The 25,729-nt window shown below is 39.9% G+C and overlaps 1 protein-coding gene across 1 annotated transcript in view; it reads left to right on the top strand.

The window, feature by feature from the left end:
- Nucleotides 1-24,945, top strand: part of LOC144576818 (uncharacterized) — a 243,737-nt gene extending 218,792 nt beyond the window's left edge. Inside the window, exon 16 of the mRNA XM_078329133.1 lies at nt 24,784-24,945. The gene's annotated coding sequence lies outside the window, so the exon portion shown is untranslated. The remainder of the gene's footprint in view (nt 1-24,783) is intronic.
- The last annotated feature ends 784 nt before the right edge of the window (nt 24,946-25,729 follow it).

Below are 25,729 nucleotides of genomic sequence, written 5' to 3'. Positions count from 1 at the left end.
TAGAATTTTACAAATAGTAGCATTAACTGACCATTTTAGTAGCATAGAGAATAATTTCACTGCTGGAAAGAAATCTGTATTCAACCTTTCTCTCACAAGCTCCTAGTAGCTGCTAATCATTTTGCTATAATTTCACCTTTCCCCAATGTCATACAAATGATATGGAACACTACACATTGATGTAAACTACCTTAATTTTCTTATAAATATGCCTTTAAGATTAGTGAAGCAGTGAAGTGTATCTCACAATGAACTTGCTTGGCATTTTACTAAGGACTAAATTTGTTGAGCATTATACATTTGTATAACTTCTTTGGGAAAATGTCTATGCACACAAAAATTGTGCCCATTATTATTCTTTTAATTGTGCTTTAAGTTCTGGGGTACATGTGCAGAGCATGCAAGTTTGTTACAAACTTATACACGTGCCATGGTGGTTGGCTGCATCCATTACCCTATCATCTACATTAGGTATTTATCCTGATGTTATCCCTCTCCTAGCCCCCAACTCCAGACAGGCCCCAGATTGTGATGTTCCCCTCCCTGTGTCCATGTGTTCTCATTGTTCAGTGCCAACTTATGAGTGAGAACACATGGTGTTTGGTTTTCTGTTCTTGTGTTAGTTTGCTGAGAATGATGGTTTCCAGCTTCACCCGTGTACTTGCAAAGAACATGAACTCATCCGTTTTTATGGCTGCATAGTATTCCATGGTGTATATGTGCCACATTTTCTTGATCCAGTCTATCATTGATGTGCATTTGAGTTGTTTCCAACTCTGCTGTTGTGAAGAGTGCTGCAATAAGCATAGATGTGTATGTGTCTTTATAATAGAATGATTTATAATCCTTTGGGTATATACCCAGTAATGGGATTGCTGAGTCAAATGGTATTTCTAGTTCTAGACCTTAAGAAATGACCACACTGTCTTCCACAATGGTTGAACTAATTTACACTCCCACCAACAGTGTGAAAGTGTTTCTATCTCTTTACATCCTCTACAGCATCTGCTGTCTCCTGATTTTTTTTTTTTTTGAGATGGAGTTTTGCTCTTGTTACCCAGCCTGGAGTGCAATGGTGTGACCTCGGCTCACTGCAACCTCCACCTCCTGGGTTCAGGCAATTCTCCTGCCTCAGCCTCCTAAGTAGCTGGGATTACAGGCACGCACCACCCAGATAATTTTTTGTATTTTTAGTAGAGACAGGGTTTCGCCATGTTGACCAGGATGGTCTCAATCTCTTGACCTCGTGATCCACCCACCTCAGCCTCCCAAAGTGCTGGGATTAGAGGCGTGAGCTACCCCGCCCGGCTTGTCTCCTGATTTTTTAATGATCACCATTCTACTTGGTGTGAAGTGGTATCTCATTGTGGTTTGATTTTCATTTCCCTAATGGCCAGAGATGATGAGCTTTTTTTCATATATTTCTTAGCTGCATAAATGTCTCCCTTTGAGAAGTATCTGTTCATATCCTTTGCCCACTTTTAATGGGGTTGTTTTTTGCTTGTAAATTTGTTTAAGTTCTTTGTACAGATTCTGAATATTAGCCCATTGTCTGATGGGTAGATTGCAACAATTTTCTCCCACTCTGTTGGTTGCCAGTTCACTCTAATGATAGTTTCTTTTGATGTACAGAAGTTCTTTAATTAGATCCCATTTGTCTATTTTGGCTTTTGTTGCCATTGCTTTTAGTGTTTGAGTCATGAAGTCCCTGCCCATGCCTATGTCCTGAATGGTATTGCCTAGGTTTTCTTGTAGGGTTTTTATGGTTTTAGGTCTTACATTTAAATCTTTAATGTGTCTTCAGTTAATTTTTGCACAGAGTGTAAGAAAAGGATCCAGTTTCTGCTTTCTGCCTATGGCTAGCCAGTTTTCCCAACACCATTTATTAAATAGGGAATCCTTTCCCCATTGCTTGTTTTTGTCAGGTTTGTCAAAGATCAGATAGTGTAGATGTGTGGCATTGCTTTCAAGGCCTCTGTTCTGTTCTATTGGTCTATATCTCTGTTTTGGCACCAGTACCATGCTGTTTTGATTACTGTAGCCTTGTAGTACAGTTTGAAGGCAGGCAACATGATGCCTGCAGCTTTGTTCTTTTTGCTTAGGATTGTCTTGGCTATGCAGGCTCTCTTTGGATTCCATATGAAGTCTAAAGTAGTTTTTTCTAGTTCTGTGAAGAAGGTAATTGGTATTTGATGGGGATACCGTTGGATCTATAAGGCCATTTTCATGATACTGATTCTTCTTAACCATGAGCATGGAATGTTTTTCCATCTGTTTGTGTCCTCTCATTTCTTTGACAAGTGGTTTGTAGTTTTCCTTGAAGAGGTCCTTTACATCATTTGTTAATTATATTTCTAGATATTTTATTCTCTTTGTAGCAGTTGTGAATGGGAGTTCGCTCTTGATTTGGCTCTCTGTCTGTTATTGGTGTATAGGAATGCTTGTGATTTCTACACATTGATTTTGTATCCTGAGACTTGCCTGAAGTTGCTTATCAGTTTCAGGAGCTTTTGGGCTGAGATGATGTGGTCTTCTAGATATACAATGATGTCGTCTGCAAATAGAGATAATTTGATTTCCTCCTTTCCTAACTGAATACACTTTTTTTTTCTTGCCTGATTGCTCTGGCTAGAACTTCCAGTACTATATTAAATAGGAGTGATGAGAGGGCATCCTTGCCAGATTTCAAAGGAAATGCTTCCAGTTTTTGCATGTTCAGTATGATATTGGCTGTCAGTTTGTCATAAATAGCTTTTATTATTTTGTGGTATGTTCCATTGATACCTAGTTTATCGAGGGTTTTTAGCATAAAGCGTTGTTGAATTTTTTCAAAGGCCTTCTCTGTATCTATTGGGATAATCATGTGATTTTTGTCTTTGGTTCTGTTTCTGTGATGGATTACATTTATAGATTTACGTATGTTGAACCAGCCTTGTATCCTGGGGATGATCGTGATGAATAAGCTTTTTAATGTGCTGCTGAATTCAGTTTGCCAGTATTTTATTGAAGATTTTTGCGTCGATGTTCATCATGGATATTGGCCTATAGTTTTCTTTTTTAGTTGAGTCTCTGCTGGGTTTTGGTATCAGGATGATATTGGTCTCATAAAATGAGTTAGGGAGGATTCCCTCTTTTTGTATTGTTTGGAATAGTTTCAGAAGGAATGGTATCAGCTCCTGTTTGTACCTCTGGTAGAATTCAGCTGTGAACCCGTCTGGACCTGGACTTTTTTTGGTTAGTAAACTATTATTTGCAACCTCAACTTCAGTCTTTGTTATTGGTGTATTCAGGGATTCAACTTTTTCCTGGTTTAGTCTTGGGAGGGTCCAAGTATCCAGGAATTTATTCATTTCTTCCAGATTTACTGATTTATGTGCATAGAGTTGTTTGTAGCAATCTCTGGTGGTAGTTTGTATTTCTGTGGAACAGGTGATGATATCCCCTTTTTCATTTTTTATTGCATGTATTTGATTCTTCTCTTTTTTTTTTTTAATTAGTCTGGCTTGGCTGGGCACGGTGGCTCAAGCCTGTAATCCCAGCACTTTGGGAGGCCGAGGCAGGTGGATCATGAGGTCAAGAGATCGAGACCATCCTGGTCAACATGGTGAAACCCCATCTCTACTAAAAATACAAAAAATTAGCTGGGCATGGTGGCACGTGCCTGTAATCCCAGCTACTCAGGAGGCTGAGGCAGGAGAATTGCCTGAACCCAGGAGACGGAGGTTGCAGTGAGCCGAGATTGCACCATTGCACTCCAGCCTGGGTAACAAGAGCAAAACTCCATCTCAAAAAAAAAAAAAAATTAGTCTGGCTTGTGGTCTGTTTTGTTGATCTTTTCAAAAAAAACAGCTCCTGGATTTATTGATTTTTTTGAAGGGTTCTTTGTGTCTCTATCTCCTTCAGTTCTGCTCTGATCTTGGTTATTTCTTGTCTTCTACTAGCTTTTGAGGTTTTTTTGATTTTGCTTCTGTAACTCCTTCAATTTTGATGATAGGGTGTTGATTTTAGATCTTTCCTTTCTTCTCATGTGGGCATTTATTGCTGTAAGTTTCTCTCTAGACACTGCTTTAAATGTGTCCCAGAGATTCTGGTACGATGTATCTTTGTTCTCATTGGTTTCAAAGAACATCTTTATTTCTGCCTTTATTTCATTGTTTATCCAGTCGACATTCAGGAGCCAGTTTTTCAGTTTCCATGTAGTTGTGTGGTTTTGTGTTAGTTTCATAATCCTGCATTCTAATTTGATTGTGCTGTGGTCTGAGAGACTAATCGTTATGATTTCCGTTCTTTTGCATTTGCTGAGGAGTGATTTACTTCCAATTATGTGGTCAATTTTATAGTAAGTGCAATGTGGTGCTGAGAAGAATGTATATTATGTGGATTTGGGGTAGAGAGTTCTATAGATGTCTGTTAGGTTCACTTGTTTCAGCTCTGCATTCAACTCCTGGATATTCTTGTTGATTTTCTGTCTCATTGATCTGTCTAATATTGACAATGGAGTGTTAAAGTGGCCCACTATTTTTGTGCAGTAGTCTAAGTCTCTTTGTAGGTCATTAAGAACTTGCTTTATGTATCTGGGTGCTTCTGCATTGGGTGCATATATATTTAGGATAGTTAGCTTTTCTTGTTGTATTGATCCTTTTACCATTATGTAATGCCTCCTTTGTCTCTTTTGGTCTTTGTTGGTTTAAAGTCCATTTTATCAAAGACTAGCATTGTAACCTCTGCTTTTTTTTTTTTTTTGCTATCCATTTGCTTGGTAAATCTTCTTCCATCCCTTTATTTTGAGTCTGTTTGTGTCTTTGTGCATGAGATGGGTCTCCTGAATACAGCACATGTGTGGGTCTTGACTTTTTATCCAGTTTGCCAGTCTGTGTCTTTTGACTGGGACATTTAGGCCGTGTACATTTAATGTTAATATCGTTGTGTGTGTGAATTTGATCCTGCCATTTTGTTACTGGTTGGTTGTTTTGCCCTTTGATTGGCACAGTTTCTTCATTGCATTGTTTGTCATAACACTTTGGTTCATTTTTGCAGTGGCTGGTATTGGTTGCTCCTTTCAGTGTTTAGTGCTTCCTTCAGGAGCTCTTGTAAGGCAGGTCTGCTGGTGAAGAAATCTCTCAGCAATTGCTTGTCCATAAAGGATTTTATTTCTCCTTCACTTCTGAAGCTTAGTTTGGCTGGATATGAAATTCTGGGTTGAAAGTTATTTTCTTTAAGGGTGTTGAATATTGGCCCCCACTCTCTCCTGGCTTGTAGAGTTTCTGTGGAGAGATCTGCTGTGAGTCTGCTGGGCTTCCCTTTGTGGGTGATCTGACCTTTCTCTCTGGCTGCCCTTAGCATTTTTCCTTCATTACAACCCTGGTGAATCTACTATGTGCCTTGGGGTTACTCTTGTTGAGGAGTACCTTTGTGGTGTTCCCTGTATTTTCTGGATTTGAATGTTGGCCTGCCTTGCTAGGTTGGGGAAGTTCTCTTGGATAATATCCTGAAGAGTGTTTTCCAGCTTGGTTTCATTCTCCCCATCACCATGAGGCACACCAATCAAGTATAGATTAGGTCTTTTCACATAATCCCGTATTTCTTAGAGGCATTGTTTATTTCTTTTCACTGTTTTTTTTCTCTTTTTTTGCCTTCTAGTTTTATTTCATTGAGTTGATCTTCAATCTCTGATATCCTTTCTTCAGCTTGTTCAATTCAGCTATTGAAACTTGTATATGCTTCATGAAGTTCTCGTGCTGTGTTTTTCAGCTGCATCAAGTTTATGTTCTTCTGTATGCTGGTTATTCTAGTTAACATTTCATCGAACCTTTCTTCAATGTTCTTAGTTTCTTTGCATTGGGTTAGAACATGTTCCTTTAGCTCAGAGAAGTTTGTGATTACCCACCTTCTGAAGCCTGCTTCTGTTAATTTGTCAAACTGGTTTCTCCATCCTGTTTTGTTCCCTTACTGGTGAGGAGTTGCGATCCCTTGGTGGAGAAGCAGCGTTCTGGTCTTTGATGGTTTCATCCTTTCTGTGCTAGTTACTTCCCATCTTTGTGGATTTATCTGGCTTTGATCTCGGGGAGCTGCTTGAGGAGGCAGTGTTTCCCTTGTCTGCCTGCAGAGGCACTGCCAGGCTGCTACAAATTCAGTGGAGCTGCTGTGTATATTTCTTGCATCTTTTGTTTACACAGCAAAATTTGACCTGCCTCTGCAATGGCGGCTGCCCTTCCCCCCACTGAGCTCGATCGTTCTGGATTGAGCTCGAACCGATGTGCTGGCTCTGAAACTCTTAAGCAAGCGGGCTTCAGTTGGGCTTTGTGGGGAGGGGTCCGTCTCGCCATATCGCCTGACAGCCAGTCTGTCAGGTGGGAGATGATACTCATTGTAATTTTAATTTACATTTATCCAGTTACTAAAAATGTTGAGCAATTTTTCATATATTGTTTGGCTATTTTTATGCCTTATTTAGGGAAATGTTTGTTTAGGTCCTTTGCCTAGTTTTTTTGAGACAGGATCTTGTTCTGTTGCCTAGAGTAGAGTGCAGTGGCACAATTATGGTTCCCCAGCCTCAGCCTCCTGGGATCAAGCAATGCTCTCACCTCAGCCTCCTGAGTAGCTGGACTGCAGGTGAGCACCACCATGCCTTGCTAGTTTTTGTATTTGTTGTAGAGATAGAGTCTTGCAGTGTTGCCAAGGCAGGTCTTCAAATCTTGGACTCAAGTGATCTTTCTTCCTGGGCCTTCAAAGTGCTGGGATTATAGGGTGAGTCCTCACACCTGACCCTTTGCTCAGTTTTGTTGTTGTTGTCATTGTTTTAAGAAACAGTCTAGCTCTGTCACCTAGGCTGGAGTATAGTGGCACAATCTTGGCTCACTGCAACCTCTGCCTCCCATGTTCAAGCGATTCTCTGGCCTCAGCCTCCTAAGTAGCTGGGACTACAGGCTCATGCCACCATGCCCAGCTAATTTTTGTATTTTTAGTAGAGGCAGGATTTCTCCATGTTGGCAAGGCTGGTCTCAAACTCCTGACCTCAGGTGATCTGCCTGCCTCAGCCTTCCAACATGCTGGGATTACAGATGTGAGCCAATGCACCAGCCCCTTTGCTCATTTTTATGTCACTGTTTATAGTCCTGTTATTGAGAAGTCTGCAATTCTTGTATATTCTTATATTATTTGGTAATTAAAATATTTTCTAAAAAGTATTATTTTGGAGTCCAGTCTCAGTGCCTCAGGCCTGCAATCCCAGCACTTTGGGAGGCTGAGGCAGGCCAATCACCTAAGGTTAGGAGTTCAAGACCAGCTGGGCCAACATGGTGAAACCCCATCTCTACTAAAAATATAAAAATTAGCTGTGTGTGTGATGGCGAGTGCCTGTAATCCCAGCTACTTGGGAGGCTGAGGCAGGATAATTACTTTAACCTGGGAGGCAGAGGTTACAGTGAGCTGAGATTGTGCCACTGCACTCCAGCCTGGGTGACAGAGCAAGACTCAGTTTCAAAAAACAAAACAAAAAAAGTATTATTTGGTACAGAAAAACAAATCCAACACAGACATAAATAACCTTTGACTCAGGCGCTGAATGGATACATAGGGGGTGTATGAAAAAGCAGCTTTTTTATCTATTCACAATTCTAAACTCCTGAGCACCTGCTTCAGAAAAACACCATCAAGCTCCAGGAAACCTCCTCTTCCTTCTTCCCCCTGTGCTCTTTTTCTTCATCATCACTTTGAGTGTCAGTAACCACATCTTAAAAGATAGATTCCTGTATCTCAAAGATCACAGAAAGCCCATATTCAAACATCCTATGGCAGTGTATCTGCAGGATCCCACTAAAGTCATTTTGGAAGATATGACCTGTGGACATTCAAAGACAAGAATGTGAAATGTCAATGACAGGGAACATAAACCATATTTCTGCATCTAGGAAAGTGATATTGTTTGGATGTTTGTCCTTTCCGAATCTCAAGTTGAAATGTGATTCCCAGTGTTGGAGGTGGGGGCCTGGTGAGAGGTGATGCCTCATGAAGTGATCCTTTGATGATAAGTGAGTTTTCACTGAGTTAGTTCACTCAAGATCTGGTTGTTTAAAAGTCCAGTACCTCTCACTCTTCTCTTCCTGCTGCTCTTTCATAAGAAACACCTGCTCCTGCTTCATCTTCCCCAAGGACTGTAAGCTTTCTGACCTCCCCAGAAGCCAAGCTAGTGTTGGTGCCATGCATCTATAGCCATACATGATGGGGGCCAGTTAAACCTCTTTTCTTTATGAATTATCCAGCCTCAGGAATTTCTTCTTTAAGTTTTCAAATGATGACTGTACCTTCGAGCTTCTGAGGGGATCCTGTGATAATTAAGCTCTTTTCATTCTACTGACAGACTCCATCAGGAATTGACCGTGTATTCTGTCCACAATTGCATTGTGAAATTTTGTTACCCATTGCAAGCTCAGAAGCCACAGAAGAGATATTGTCATGGTCATAGGTGAGCTGTGTAATAAATATATATTATATAAAATATAATAGTATATTTATAAAATATATAATATGTATCTATATAATATATATTAAGTATGTAAATATATATTATATAGATACATATTATATTAATGTATATTTTACAAATATATATTTATAAAAATATAAACATAATATGTATTTTTATAAATATATGTTTTATATGATATATATCTATTACATAGCTCAATATCTAATAAACATATAATAAATATATATAATCTATAATAAATATATGTAAATATATATTTATACATTTAATTATATAAACATTTGTTTAATAAAATTATATAAATATTAAATATATATAAATATTTATATATATGTTTATAAACCCCTTGTTTAAAGCCACTCACTGCTTACAACAACCTGCTTAAAGGTTAAGATTAACCTTTTGATTTGGGGCAGGTGCAGGCTAGAAACTGATTCAGAATGTGTTGTGCACAGGTGAAGAAAGCCTGGTAGGAAAAAAGAAAGATAAAAACCAGCTACAACATATGCCCAACATTTCATGCAGTGATATACAAGATAGACACAGGCCGAACGGTGACTCTGCATATGTACTGGCTAAACAAAGAATCCCCACAGCAGGTAGGACTGTCCACTCATCCCCTGCACAGCTCCCTATCCACAGACCACAGCATTGTGCTGGGTAGCACCAGGGTTTTGTCCAAGAACCATGGCTACAAAGCCTACGGTGACATGAGAATGCATACTGCACTCACACAGACATCCACAAAGTCAAGATTTTTTTCTTTTTCAGATCTTTATCATTTTCCACACATCATTTATAGCTTCAGTGAGAAGACTCGCTTCTGCAGCCTTGGAGATCTGAAGTGAAAGCCACAGTTGACCTGACCACATTTCTCACTTCTGAGATTAAAAGAACAGTTAACTTAAGGGCTGTTATTTTGTGCACTTACAAATTAAGAAAACTTTTTACCCCTCTGAGTTCATACTTCATTCCATTAAAAAAGCAGGCTCATTTAAATTTGTCATCTTAAAACATGGATTTTTCTTCCATTTGTTTTATTATAAAGAGAGTTCTGCTAACAGAGAAATGTCAAGTTCACTTTTCATCTTCGTTTCAATGTATACATTATAGTCTATCATGATTAATACCAGGAATAGCATAGATCACCAATTCTTCCTAAAAGTTGGGGGGACAGAGTGGCAAGCCATGAAAGAGACATAAATACATATGCACAGGAGGGACCTGTCTCAAATGACAAGAGGGTAAATGAACTCCAAGTGCCCACAGCAAGAGAAGACTGGTGATACATATAGGACTGTGCTAACATGATATCACAGGCACAGAAAACACGGTGCTGGGCACTGATTTCCCAAACATTACTCTCTCATGAAATGGAAGACACTACTTCCCAAAACCTACTACGCAATCTATAACCAGGTTTCGCTGAAGTTAGACTCTACCAGAATTCTCAGAAAGATGTCATTGCAAACATTCCAAATACAGACACATCATGAGGCTAGAACCCAACGCCCTTTCTCCACACTCAAGGCTGACTGGAAGAAATTAGAATTCAAAGAATGCATGACTAATATATATTATATCAGAAATTGGTATTAATTTTATTGAGACTTCCTGGAAACTGAAAGTCTATTTCCAAATACAAACAACATTCTAAATTATAAATTATATGTGTTTCTTCTTTATTCACTATATTCATCAAAGAATATCAAAACCCATTCCGTTTTTCAAGTACCACAAGTAGGGTTGATCAGAGTGACAAGTAAGCAGAGCAAAACATTTTATGGAAACCATGAAGCATCTCCCTCTGCAGTGACTTATCAAAAGGGATTTGTGTAATCACCATCCACAGAATTAGATAGTAGAATGGGAGAAAATTAGACACACAGTTGTTCTGAATTGAAGAATCAAATATAGAAAGCAGATTACAGGGAAAATTGCTCTTATTTCTAATATTAGAGCAGAAATTCTCAATTACATTTTTTCCTAACTTTACAAAATACTACAGCTCCAGCACAAACGTTGAACTACCTCTTTGCCATGTCTGCCTTCCCCCTTAATGGAGTTCCTGAACTATCACTTATAAAATTATCTCTGTAGTATAATGTTTCTCTGTAGCCAAAAGTATGTGTGTGTGACCCGTGACCAGGGGTTTCTCTGACAGAAAATGTTTTTACACTGGAAAACAACCTTGTGGCTCTGACCTGCATCTTGTTTACTTCTATAAAATAGCCAGTCTGTAGGAAAGTCCTGACGTGAAAACAAGTTCAGGTATATTAGTCAGATGAGACACAGAGGAGTCAACTCAACAAAACACATGAAATAACAGAATAAGTGTATTACTTACAGATCCCAGAGAGAGGAGAGTAGCATGCCTCAGATGGCCAAAGGGGGAGCCATTCTAGACACATACCCATCCTGCTGAGGGAGGGGCCCATCATTTAGGCCTTTATTGGGGTCCAGGGTGTTATTCAAGCAACCTTCTCACAGGGGGGTTAGTAACTGTGATATCACATTGTGAAGGGAGCAGTCACAGAAAAATATAGTGTCTTCCATTATTGCTAGAGTACATATTTTCACACCTTTTCAACACATACGTACTGTGGTTCAGATCTTTGGCCTCCCAAACCTCCTGGTACAATTTGCTCCCCAATATTGGAAGTGGGTCTGGATAGGAAGTGCTTGAGTTTTGAGGGAATCCCTCAAGAACGACTTGGTGGTGTTCTCATGGTAGTGAGTGAGTACTTACTCTGCTCATTTCCAGGAGAGCTGGTTGTTTAAAAGAGCCCAGAATTTGTCCTCTCTCTCGCCTCCTCTCTCACCATGTGATCTCTGTACACATGAGCTCCCCTTTTCTTTTTCTTTTTTTTTTTTTTTTTTTTTTTTTTTTGAGATGGAGTTTCGCTCTTGTTTACCCAGGCTGGAGTGCAATGGCTCCCATAAACTATGTTAGAATGTTTTTCTGTTAAATGGTAAATACACTGTATGTCTAATTTAATAAATCTCATGCTAGCCCACAGTCATGAAGTTATTTTCCTAACATAGGTTGTAAACACTGTATTAAGTGATATTTATATTTGGGTCTATGATGACCCTGCAATTAATGTGAAGTTAAAGGTACATTCAGTTTCCCCCAATGAATATTAATTTCCTGGAACATTGATTTGTAAAAGCCATCTTTTCCCTAATAATTGCTCTTAACTCTTAATTTATATTCTGTTGTCTGTTATTGAGTTTTCCTTTCTTTATTTCATTGGTTCACCTTTCTATCTGTGCAAGTACTACATCGTCTTAATTACTAAGAGACTTCTTTTAATACAGGAATTTTCCATGCACAGCCCTTTAGCCTATCTACTGTGGTTCTAAAAGGAAGAAAGGAGAGTAAATCCTAGATGCCTTGCACCTACACCGGTATTCCCAGCTGTACCTTGAAATAAGCGGATTTAGAACTTTAGAACATTGCTGTTGATGCGTATATTTCTAATGTTCTTATGAATCTTAGACAATGCCTGAACACTACTCCCTGCTTTATTTGTTTAGTACAGTCCCAGTGAATTTGATTAAATGTCAAGGCTCCTCCTTATGGTTGCCTGGTTTTTGTAACCTGGGGGATTTTGTACTCCTCCAGCAACAGCCAGAGGTGGCAGAGACCTGTCAGTCATCCCTGAGTGCTTCCTGCGCAAGCGCAGTTGTTGACCTACTGCGGCCCATGAATGCGGCCCATGAATGCGATCCTCCTGCTGCAGACCACGCCCACCGAGGGCGGGCCTCACCCACTGCAGCTGAGCTCAGAGCTTTCCGTGGATTTTGCGGAGGCAAGGTCAGCTGCCCCCTGCCCTCCTTCTGGGGCTATTTGAGGAATGCGGTCCTTTTCCATAAGAAAGCCTTTTCTCTCCAATCATTGTGCTCGCTGATCAAAGACAGCTTCCTGGTAATATTTCATATTGTTTTTTTGGAGGTCAGGGTGCAGATATCTTTAAAACTTGTATGCAGTTGTCTTTTTTTATTTTATATAAACATCATTTAAAACCAATTTATATTTTGCATTGTGTATTAATTCCTTTCATTCCTGTATTTTAAAATGCTATCATAATCATTTTTTGAATCATATATTTAATTATTTTCATCTTTTCAATCATCTTTCTTCAGTAGTTAAATGAAAATAGCACTTTTAATAGAAATGACAGTTGTTATACATTCTCTGTTTTAGTGTTTTCCAGAAATTTCCTATGATATATGACTGATTGAAAAGGAAAGGGACAGAGACTTTCCTGAGAGCCACAAGACAAAATTTACTCACGATCACAGACTTAAAGAAGCTATAATAGTTTAAATTATGTGGCTTAGTTTGTTCTTTGTGGAAGGTGCACAATGAATTAATTTATGTAGACACAACACTGAGACTCTTATTCTGAATGCAGAGACAACTACTTTGCTACTGGGAAATGAGTGTTGTCATATTGTGTGTTTTTCTCCTTATCCAAAAGCTATAGACATTGGCTTGCATATTTGAGTATTTTCACTTTGTTTTTGTAAATGGCTGCTTGACTTGCCTTCCTGCAGAAAACTCATAATGTTGAGATGTGTTATTTTTCTTACTCCTTGATGAGTGATTACTAAAATTGTTTTTAGTTTGCACTGAAATAAAAATGCCACTCAGGAAATGTCATACATCTTCAAGCAGCATATATTTTAATAGCATCATTTTGAAGAAAGGGAATTACACCTTTATTTCTTCTATATCAACTACCCAACCATTGTTTTTTAATTTTTACATGTTGCCTTTTTATTGACTCAGTTAACAGTTTACATACTTTTTAGTTTTTACCTGCTCCGTTAACGTCCATTGTTTTAGGCTGAACCTTTGACACTCCTCATATAACGTTCGTATGTGACTTGATGGCAAGTAAAGATGGGGTTCCTCAACCTAGGTTGAACGCTGACTTCTTGAAGAAACAATTTGGGGCTCCAGAAAGCAGGCTAGGAATTTTCGGGTCTGCAATAGGAGCTGTGCAAAGGCCAACAGGATTGAATCGAGAGAAACACGTTCTCTAGCAAAGGACCCATTCCTGCAGGGTGGGTCTCTGAGATTCAACAGCAAATGGCTGTTATACATGTAATGAAATCCTCAATCCTGTGGTCTAAAAACAGTTCTTGGGGCATTTATTTAAGATAAATGAGATATGAAAAAGCAATGGACCAAGAGCATTGAGAGTTTATGGATATTTTGACGCCATATTATTGATAGACTTTTGTGTGCCAGGCGATGCTGCAGTCAGGCCCTCTGGGTTTTAATACCTCTATACAGAGAATTTTAAGGGCAAATCTTGGCTAATTCTTTTAAGTAACCCTCATCTTCATTCTTTTATTGTTTTATGACTTTGCATCATTAACCTTAAATTTCACCGCAAATTTAGAACAACCTGTTACTCCATGCAAACTAGATAAACCATGGTATTTATGTAACAAAGGGCAAGGGAAAGATGATTCCCAACTCTGAAGGAAACTGGAGGTGTTCTGGGGAAGCACATGGAGGAGATAAGATTTACTGCTTTATTCTTCACTGATGAGCTTTGTGTTCTGTTCTGATCAATGGAAAGCTCCATTGAAATTACAGATGCTCCTCAACGGGGCCACTTCCCAATAAACCCATCATAAATTGAAAATATCACCAGTCAAAAGTGTGTTTAACATGGCTCCCTTACTGAACATCACACCCTAGTTTAGCCTCTGTTAAATGTGCTCAGAACGTTTACCTTTGCATACATTTGTACAAAATCATCTAACAGAAACTGTATTTTACGATAAAGCGTTAAAGAGCTCATGTAATTTATTGAATACCGCAATGAAAATGAAAAACAGAACCGTTGTATCAGTACTCAAAGTACAATTTCTACTGAATGGGTGTTGCTTTCTCACCATTATAAAGTTGAGAAATCTAAAGTGGAGCCACCTTCATTACACGACACAGGTTTATCCGACACATAGAACAACAAATCATAGGAAATGGCAGATTTGGGTCAAGGCGGGAGTGGTTCAACCTGCTTATACACATTTCCTTCCTCTCTGCTGTGCTGCCTTTACTCATGGGCTTGTTGCAAGATGGCCATGTCATGTAAAGGGCTGTATCTTTTAGCATAATGAATAAGATGAAAGGGTTGAAGGCCAACTTCATTCAAATATCTTTTCGTTGTGCCTTTCCCTTTTTCTCCTAGCCTGCTACTGTGGTTCTGTGGGCCATGTCTCTGTAGAAAACAGCTGGCGTAAGTCAAACTTTTCTGACTGGGTGCTGTCATGATTACTTTCACCCACTGTTAACACTGTACTTAGAGGATCGGTTGATGGAATTGGGCAAAATTTTTCTTTCAGACCCTCAGTTTTATCTTCTCAACGCAAAACTCTCCAGAAGTCCTTGCAGTTCCACTCAGGCAAATCTTAAAGCAATAACATGAGGAAATAGTGGGCTTGCATCACTGCCTCACGTCCCTGAGGTATAACCGTGTTCGTTGCCTGATGTACTCTCGCCAACCACTGTTCCATGTAATTTACCTGTTTTTTATTTTTACATTGGTTAAGGAATATACAAACCCTATTCGTTTTTCTACAATATTTGGATTTATACCTTCTGAAATTACTTGATGATTACTCTGTCTCTGGTTGTTTGCTTCTAGTTGGTGATACAAAGGAACAATGTTTATGAAACTCACAGAGAAAAACCCGTAATTGAATGGGCATGTGTAACACTAGAGGGAAGGTCAGAGTTGGTGTATGCATGGGTATAGGCAGGAGTCTCAGTGGGCGTCAGCCACTGTGTGTCCATGAATCAAAAATTTAAGATGGGGCCGGGCGCGGTGGCTCACGCCTGTAATCCCAGCACTTTGGGAGGCCAAGGCGGGTGGATCATGAGGTCAAGAGATCGAGACCATCCTGGTCAACATGGTGAAACCCCGTCTCTACTAAAAAAAAACACAAAAAATTAGCTGGGCACGGTGGTGCGTGCCTGTAATCCCAGCTACTCAGGAGGCTGAGGCAGGAGAATTGCCTGAACCCAGGAGGCGGAGGTTGCGGTGAGCTGAGATGGCGCCATTGCACTCCAGCCTGGGTAACAAGAGTGAAACTCCATCTCAAAAAAAAAAAAAAAATTTAAGATGGATCTAAAAGAAAGGTAATATCTCTGCCAGTTAAACTACAGTCATGCATTGATTAACAACAGATATAATCTAAGAAGTGCATTTTTAGGCAATTTTGTCATTATGAGAACAATATAGAGAGTACTTACACAGAGTTAGATGGTATAGCCTGTTACATGTCTAGGCTATATGGTAAAGCATGTTGCTTCTAGGCTACAAACCTTTACTGAACTGTAAGGAATGGTAACGCAATGGTAAATATATGTATACACACACACACGCACATACACACACACGCACATACACACGCACATACACATACACACACACGCACATACACATACACACACATACACACACACGCACATACACACATACACACACGCACATACACACACGCACATACACACACACACACACACATATATACACACATGCACACACACATACACACACATACACACATACACACACATACACACACATACACACACGCACACATACACACACATACACACATGCACACACACATACACACACATACACACGCACATACACACACACATGCACATACACATACACACACATACATACGTATATACTATAGTAAAAATATGACATAAAGTATTTTTTAAGTGGCACTCCTATTTAAAGCAGATATCATGAGTGAATTTTGCAGGACTAGAAGTTCCTCCGGGTGAGTGAGTGAGTTGCCACTGGAGGTGAAGGTCTAGGACATTACTGTGTACTACTGTAGACTTAAGAAACACTGTACACTGAGGCTATACTACATTTATTTTTAAAACCTGAAGTAACAGTGACATTATGATTGCTATAATGTCACAAGATAAGTGAAAATTTTCAGCTCCGTTGTAATCTTAAGGGAACAGCAACATGTATATGGTCTGCTATTGACCAAAACGGCCCTTACGTGGTACATGACTTTATACACATAACAGCCCATTTTATATTTATGGAGAAAGCCCTTCTAGAATTATAAAATCACAAGTTTTACTCACATAAAAATTAACACAATATTGAGATTAACTCATAAATGAACTTATAAAAATCTTAAAATTGGGCCAGGCGCAGTGGCTCACACCTGTAATCCCAGCACTTTGGGAGGCCAAAGTGGGCGGATCACGAGGTCAAGAGATAGAGACCATCCTGGTCAACATGGTGAAACCCCATCTCTACTAAAAATACAAAAAATTAGCTGGCCACAGTGGCGCGTGCCTGTAATACCAGCTACTTGGGAGGCTGAGGCAGGAGAATTGCCTGAACCCAGGAGGCGGAGGTTGCAGTGAGCTTAGATCGTGCCATTGCACTCCAGCCTGGGTAATAAGAGCGAAATCCCGTCTCAAAAAAAAAAAAAATTTAAATTTTGATTATGATACTTCTAAACAAGATTTTAACCCAGAGAAATGGATGTCTTCACATAATCCTCTGTGACATAAAGAGAGATGGCAATGAAACATTTCTCAGCAGAGGAGGCTGCATCATTGTCTGTGTGATTTGCATCTTCCTGTTGACATCCACTCTTTAAGTATTGAATGCAGATTATCTTACCTGAAGGTGACAACAGAAGATCACACATGTGCCCTCAATAATGCCATGTTATTGCTGCCACCAGAGTAATGGCTGTTGTGATAACATTTGAAAAATAAATGGTGGTGGCTGATGCCTGTAATCCTAGCACTTTAGGAGACCAAGGCAGGTGGATTGCCTGAGCTCAGGAGTTCAAGACCAGCTTGGGCAATATGATGAAACCCCATCTTTACTAAAATACAAAAAATTAGCCGGGCATGGTGGTGGGCACCTGTCCCAGCTACTTGGGAGGCTGAGGTAGCAGAATTGCTTGAACCTGGGAGCCAAGATCAAGCCACTGCACTCCAGCCTGGGCAACAGACTGAGACTCAGTCTCAAAAAAAGAAAAGAAAAATAAACATATGCTAAAAATTTAGAAAGCTAGTAAATAATAAACATTTGATTGTCTGAGCCCAGGAATTGAAGGCTGCTATGCTCTGTGATCACAACTATGAATATCTATTACACTGCAGCCTAAGAACTACAGCTAGACTCCATCTCTAAAAAAGTTAGTAACTAAATAAGCATTTGAAAATATTTAGCAAGGGAGCCATACTAATGTAGCTGAATCTTGGAAATCAAGAAAAAATTATTGGTTTAAAAGGGCAAAAGTGTCCAGATAGTAAGAATAGATGCAGCTGAGGATAGAGCAGCGTGGCCCAGGAGAGGGGCTCTGCAGTGGATCAAGGATGGGGAGGCTAGAGGGGAGGCTGAGGGGAGCCACATCTTGTCCTGAGATGAGAAGGGGAAAAGAGAAATATTTTCATCTTCAGGCACAAACTGCTTCACATTGAAAGATTTTAGTTTCTTGTGAAGTGGATAAGAATATGGGTGAGGAGTTTGAGAGGTTCATTAATTTCTTTGTGAAATTCAACATAAAGGAAGATAGTCTGAGTTACTCTTTGTTCACTCCATGTGTGGGGCTCACAGGAAAGCAACACAAAGTTTCCAAATTCCCCGATGTTCAAGGCCAACGGAGATTCAGAAAACTTAACAGAAACTAAATTGCAAAGTAGAAGAGCTGCCCTTGGAAACCCAGAGGACAAGTTTCAGGCCTGAACTGGGATGGACAAAAGGGGCCTCCACGACGAGGAGCATTGGAGGAGATGCTGAAGAGTGAGGAGCAGTGAGTCCAGCAGACAAGGGAGGGAAGGGGAAGAGGAAACTGTGTCTGTGGCACAGGCCAGGCCAGAGAAGAGGGCAGTAAACTGGAAGGGCTGCTGGGATGAGTTACACGTAAGGAGGCAGGAGCAGGAAGGGCAGACTGTGGAGAGGCTGGGCGTTGGGGTGACAACCCCGGGTGACTCAAAGTGATGCAGGGCTGCTCTCTGAGGACTGCATTCTGTAGGGAGGGATTTGGATGTCTCAGTCTATTTTGAAATGTTATCCCCAGTCCATTAGGTCTTTTGATCTAGGAAACAGAAGAGGTGAGGGTGGCCAGGGTCCACGGTGCAGGACCATTAGCATTGCCAGGAGGTATTGGTGCTGAGGACAAAGCTGTCTGTCCTGTCTGTCATTGTGCAGTTGTAGGTGGGCTCTGTGGATCTGAAAATTCACAGTGGCCAGCTCACAACCACCTGACGAAAAATACACCAGAGGATGAGAGCGTCCTAACAGTGAACTGCAAACGAGGTGGGTTTGCAGCTGCACAGAGAAGGGACCCCAGGCAAGCTACACGGGCAAGGCAGACACAGGAGCTTCAGACGTGCTAGTGGCGGGTCTTCATGAAACTATTGTCTGAGGATATATACATGTTCTTCAGTGTATGTGCATGACCCCTTACGTGTTGATGTTCGCATGCACACCTCACAGTTTTCTCATGATTCTCAGAGCATAGCATGTATTTTGACTTTATTCTTTCTACCACATGTAACCATGCCTTGTATACCTAGTAATACTTAGCATTTGTTTTTGATGGATTATTCGTGGTTAATGCATTTTCTGACTTAGTATTCAAATGAAATTACCTTGCTTTACATACCTTTGGTTGATATTTCTGAATTTTGTTCCTTGAATTCAGTGCAAGTCACCTCTCCATGCTCTTAAGCAAGCGTCCTGTTGGGGGTGTTAATGTTTTTCTACTTAACTTTGGACTCATATGTCCTGGAAAATATGAAACCATCAATATTCACTTGAAAATTCTAGGTGCTGGCCAGGCATGGTGGCTCACACCTGTAATCCCAGCATTTTGGGAGGCCAGGGCAGGTAAATCAAGACTATCCTGGCCAACATGAAGAAACCCCATCTCTACTAAAAATTCCAAAAAAATTAGTTGGGCATGGTTGCAGGCACCTGTAATCCCAACCACTTGGGAGGCTGAGGCAGGAGAATCACTCGAACCCTGGAGGCAGAGGTTGCAGTGAGCTGAGACCACGCCACTGCACTCAGCCCGGGCAACAGAGCGAGACTCCATCTCAAAAAAAAAAAAAAAATTCCAACTGCTTTATCATTTACTTAGTTGTTGCTGTGTTTCCAATATACATTTCCCCACTTACTTTGGATTTAATTGCTCTGCTTCCTTCTTTAGTATAAATTTAGATTCCTCCAAGCTGCCTCATTGTAGCTCACAAATTTTGAGGAGGTATGTTTTCCTTTAAATTTAGTTCAAAAGTCTGTTTAGCTTTCTCTTGAGATTTCTTTGACCCATGTGTTATTTGGAAATGTATTATTTAATCTCCATGTATTTTTCAATTCACCAGTTTTTAAAAATTGATTTATAGTTTAATTCTGTTGTGATTTGAGTGCATACATTGTATGATTCTGATTCTTAAATGGTTTCAGGTGTGTTTGATGGCGGAGAATGCAGTGCAGCTTGATGAATGGTCCATGTGGGCTTGAGTTCAGTGTGTATTCTGCCTGTTGTTGGATAAAGTCGTCTGCAGGTGTCAATTATAGCCAACTGATTGATGATATTGTTGAGTTTAGCAATGTCCTTACTGGTTTTTTCTGCCTGGTGAATCTGTCTATTTCTGATAGAGGAGTGTTGAAAGTCTCTTACTAAAATAGTGAATTCCTCTATTTCTTCTTGTGGTTTTGTTTTTTTCTTTGTTTTTGGTTTTGTTTTGTTTTGTTTTGAGATAGAGTCTTGCTCTGTTGCCCAGGCTAGAGCACAGTGGTACGATCTCAGCTCACTGCAACCTCCGCCTCCTGGGTTCAAGCGTTAGTCCTGCCTCAGCCTCCCAAGTAGCTGGGGCTTCAGGCATGTGTCACAACACCCAGCTAATTTTTGCATTTTTAGTAAAGACAGGGTTTCACTATGTTTGCCAGGCTGGTCTCGAACTCCTGACCTCATGATCTGCCTGCCTCGGCCTCCCAAAGTGCCTGACAAATTTTTATATTTGTTAGTAGAGACAGGGTTTCACCATCTCGGTCAGGTTGTTCTTGAACTCCTGACCTCATGGTCCACCCACCTCAGCCTCCCAAAGTCTGGGGTTATAAGCATGAGCCACCACACCCAGCCTGTATGTCTTTTTAAAATTGACAAATAAAATTTGGTGTATTTACTATACAAAATTTTCATGTCATCTTCAAACATGATGTTTGAAGAATAATATATATCATGAAGTATAAGAACATACGTGTTACCTAACGTAGATTTTCTTTTGTGGCGTGAAAACTTCACGTCCGCTCTTTCTTCATTTTTCGTAATACCATTTTTGTTAATTATAGTGACCATGTTGTACAATACATCTCTTAATCTTTTTCCTCCTATTTAACTGAAATTTTGTACCCTTTCACAAACATCTACCCGACCTCATCCCAAACAACTCTTAGGCCCTAGTACCCACCAGTCTACTTTGTATTTATATAAGTAAGCTCTTTTACATTCCATTTACACATGGGTTCCTATGGTATTTGTCTTTCTCTTCCTGGCTTATTTTACTTAATACATTATCATGCAGATGCATTCATGCTGCCTCGAATGGCAGTGTGTCTCCCTTTTTTAAGGATGATAATATCCTGTTTTGCATATACACTACATTCTTTTATCCATTAATCTGTTGGTGGGCACGTAGGTTGATCCCACATTTGGCTATTGTGAATAATTCTGGAATGAACATGGGAATGCAGATATCTATCCAACGGACTGGATAGTGATGAAACCTCCCAAGGCACATTTTCTTACCTTTGGGTATATACCCAGTAATGAGACTGCTGGATCAAAGGGAAATTGTATTGTTAATTTTTGGAGGGTTCTTCACACTTTTTTCCATAGTTCCTATATTGTACTAATTTACATTCCCACAAACAATATGCAAGGGTTCCTTTTTCTCCATATCATTGTCAACACTTATTAACTTTTGTCTTTTTTTTTTTTTTTTTTTTGAGATAGAGTTTCACTCTTGTTACCCAGGCTGGAGATGGCGCAATCTCGGCTCACCGCAACCTCCACCTCCTGGGTTCAGGCAATTCTCCTGCCTCAACCTCCCGAGTAGCCGGGATTACAGGCACGCGCCACCATGCCCAGCTAATTTTTTGTATTTTTAGTAGAGATGGGGTTTCACCATGTTGACCAGGATGGTCTCGATCTCTTGACCTCGTGATCCACCCGCCTTGGCCTCCCAAAGTGCTGGGATTACAGGCTTGAGCCACCGCGCCCAGCCCTACTTTTGTCTTTTGAAGTAGCCATTCTAACAAGTGTGAGGTGATACTCTCATTGATTTTAATTTGCAATTGTCTATGTATGTCTTTATATTTAGACAGATTTCCAGTATACAAGATATTATTAGGTCTTGTTTTTAGATATACTCTGACAATATGTCTTTAATTGGTATATTTCAGCCATTGCTACTCAGAGTGATTATTGACATGGTTTGACTGATACCTGTTACATTTCTTACAGTTTTCTGTCATTCTTGTTCTTTATTCTATTTTTTTCTCCCACTCATTTTCAGCTTTGTATAGTTTTAACTGAGAATTTAATATGATTCTATTTTTTTTCTTTTTTCTTAGCATGTTATATTTCTTTTTTCACTTTTAGTGGTTGTCCTTAGAATAAAAACTTTTATTTCTCATATTCTTTGTTAATCTAACAGATAAAAGTTTATCAAAAACGTTAACAGAAACAATGAATTTGATTATGTATTCTTGTATATATATTATAAATATAAATGAATGCTCATATATAAGTGAAATGAACGCGCAATAACACAAGCGACTGAAGGTACAAAAAATGATTTCTTATTATAAGGAATTCATGGTAATTGTGACCCAGGATAGTGTTATTTGAAAGGGGGCTTGGATTCATTGTAAATTGGTATTGCCAATTCCAGCGCCGCCTTGTAGATCAAGAGCTTTTGTTCATCGTTGGCTACTGGCCAGAGGCGGCATTCGGTTCTTTGCTTTGTGGGTTTCTCCCAAGGCAGAATGTTTCACCAACTCCATCAAGGGAGGGAGTTTGCTAACAGAAATCTCAATCTTATGTCACATAATAGCCTTGTGGCATTCCATGTCCTTGTGAAGCGGGAAATTAGAGACTTGGAAAAGCAGAAGGACATTATTTAACGTGTACACAGGCTCAGTGAAATTGTTTCCTAAGACTGAGCCTGGTCAGTGAAATTGCTTCCCTAGACTGAGCCTGGTACAGAAAAACTGAGGGTCTTTTAAGCATTGTTGTGATACAGGATGACAAAGCAGGAAGTAACTTCACAGAACCAAGAACAAAGAACAGTTAATTAACCTGTAACAGGTCTTGTGATGTACATTGCATTTGAAAAATAGCATCTTGAGAAACACATTATACATTCTGTGGGTGTTATCTTGCCCTGTGAACTTGCAGCTGGTCAGCAAGAAAAACAGGACTCTTGGGATGCCTGGGAACCTCACTGAGAATGTGGGGAGAATAGGTAGGTGGGTTTTACAGGGAGTTAATTTCAAGCAGAGCTGGGGGTTAGGTTTTATATTGAACACAACACTGTAAATTGGCTTTATTGTATAGCAATTGCAAATTATTAATTTCCCTCGTTACTAGCAGTACTCTGTTGTTTACAAGATAGTCAAGATTCCTGCTCACACACACAGGGAGAAAATTAGAATAAGAATTTGTGTATAACTGGGCACCATCCTAGGGTCTGTCTGCCACGTCAGGTTTTCTCCAATCTGCAAGTTTCCCAGTCTTCATTTATTTTTCATGACCTGCGCTCTCAAAAAGCACCAACCAAGCTTTTTGTAGAATGTCCCACAATATGGCTGTGTATGATAATTTATCAAAATCAGATTAGTAAATACATTAATTCAGACACATTAACCCTGAAGATAAGAAAAACCTGACCTTGAAGATAATAAAAACTGAACAATATATTATTTAGAAATACTACAGTAGAGAGAAAAGTAAAAAGAAGGCCGGGCACAGTGGCTCACGCCTGTAATCTCAGCACTTTAGGAGGCCAAGGCGGGTGGATCACGAGGTGAAGAGATCCAGACCATCCTGGTCAACATGGTGAAACCCTGTCTCTACTAAAAATACAAAAAGTTATCTGGATATGGTAGTGCATGCCTGTAATCCCAGCTACTCAGGAGGCTGAGGCAGGAGAATTGCCTGAACCCAGGAGGTGAAGGTTGCGGTGAGCCGAGATCGGTCCATTGCATTCCAGCCTGGGTAACAAGAGTGAAACTCTGTCTCAAAAAAAAAAAAAAGAAAAAAAGAAGTAAAAAGAAATACAAGGAAACGGCAGATAATTTAAAATAATAGTAACGTTTAATGGGTAAGGATAAAATTAGGGAGATTCACTCAGGGCATCAGTAATATTGATAATATCTTGTTACTTAATCTGGTCAGCATCAGTAATATTGATAATATCTTGTTACTTAATCTGGTCAGAAACTTTAGGAAAAAAAAGAAACTGAGGCCGGGCATGGTGGCTCATGCCTGTAATCCCAACACTTTGGGAGGCCAAGGCAAGTGAATCATCTGAGGTCCGGAGTTCAAGACCGGTCTGGCCAACATGGTGAAATCTCATCTCTAACCAAAAATACAAAAATTAGCCAGATATGGAACCTGAGATGGGACCTGCACCCTGAGATGGGAGGATCACTTGAGCCTAGAAGTTCAAGGTTACAATGAGCTGTGATCACGGTCACATCACTGCACTCCAATCTGGGCTATAGAGTGAGATCGCTCTCTCTCTCTCTCTCTCTCTCTCTCTTCTCCATATATATATACACAAACACACACATTTATTATATATATGAAAATGTTATTTGTATTCAAAGTATCAAATAAATTTTGTTTCCATTTTCTTTAAATATTACAAGTAACATATATAGGTATGCTGTTTTTCCTTCTTATATGTGACTGTTTTAGTTTAGGGGCTCCAAATATCAATTACTAGGTTCGGTAAACATGCATTGTCACATTTTGTCCAGTTTTGGTTCCTGGCCTTGCTGCGGTGTTAGGTGATCACAGAGCAGCTTCTGGAGAGCTTATGCCCATGTTTCCTGCTAACAGTAGACACTTGATTAGAATATGAACAGAATGTTTACCTGTTTTTTACTTATAGCACCTGGAATACTAGTACTAGAATGTAAGCCCTTTGGAGAGAGAAAATTTTATTTGATTTCTCAATTCTATGTTTTCAGTGCCTAGGATAATTCCTCTGACCTCGCCGGTGAAAATATGTAGATGTCGAAACTACATAGACGCGTGGATAAAACTATAAGGGTGAAGAGAAAAGTTCCCCTTTATCCTCTGAAGGTTCACTGAAAAATCAGCTGGCAAAAGGAAGATTAATAGAAGAAAAGGTATGCAAAATTTTACTTTAAATTGTATAGCACGAGGGAATCACAAGAGGATGACAACCCAACGAGGTACATAACTTTACATACCTGTTTCCATGGAGGAAGGGGGAGATGTGGAACGCAGACTGTTATTTTAAGGGGCAATAGACCGTTAAGGAGAATGAGCAGACCCGGGACGCAGGAAGCAGACACTGGGGGAGGTGAGGTGCAGAGCCACACAGGAACAGAGGTTACGGTTTAATGCAGATTAAGTCCTCCAGAGAATCTCTTGGAGCTGACCTCAGAAGAAAAGGTGATAAGGGTGTCTGAGCTGGTGGGGACTCGCAGCCCCTTGTGCTTTCCTGGTTATTTGATGAGATCCTGGGGGAGGTCATTCAAGATCATTGCATATCTTTTGCTTGGTCAGATATGGAAATTGCAGAGAGAGGCTCTTTCTGGGTTTGGGGGTGGGAGACAAGATAAGATTAGAGGGACCTTGGTTCTGAGGCAACTTCTAAGGCTTTTCAGCATGGCAAAGTGCCAGTCTTTGGCATATCTAAGTTCCAACAAAATGAACTGATTTGTGGATGAAGAACAGAGCTTCCAAGCTCAGACAGAAAATCAATCCTCTTGACTCAATTTTCAACTTCATCTTGATTACCACAGACAGTGTGAAAATAAGTCATTTGCCAGCCTGGGCAACATAGCAAGAGCCTGTCTCTATAAAAAATGTAAAAAATTAGCTGGGCATGGGAGTGAGCATCTGTTGTCCTAGCTACTCTGCACCCTGAGATGGGAGGATCCCTTG

The sequence above is a fragment of the Callithrix jacchus genome, chromosome 6 (genome assembly GCF_049354715.1).
Source record: "Callithrix jacchus isolate 240 chromosome 6, calJac240_pri, whole genome shotgun sequence".
Taxonomy (NCBI): domain Eukaryota; kingdom Metazoa; phylum Chordata; class Mammalia; order Primates; family Cebidae; genus Callithrix; species Callithrix jacchus.
The sequence above is the reverse complement of the archived record's forward strand: the minus strand, read 5'-3'. Positions and strand labels throughout refer to the sequence as shown.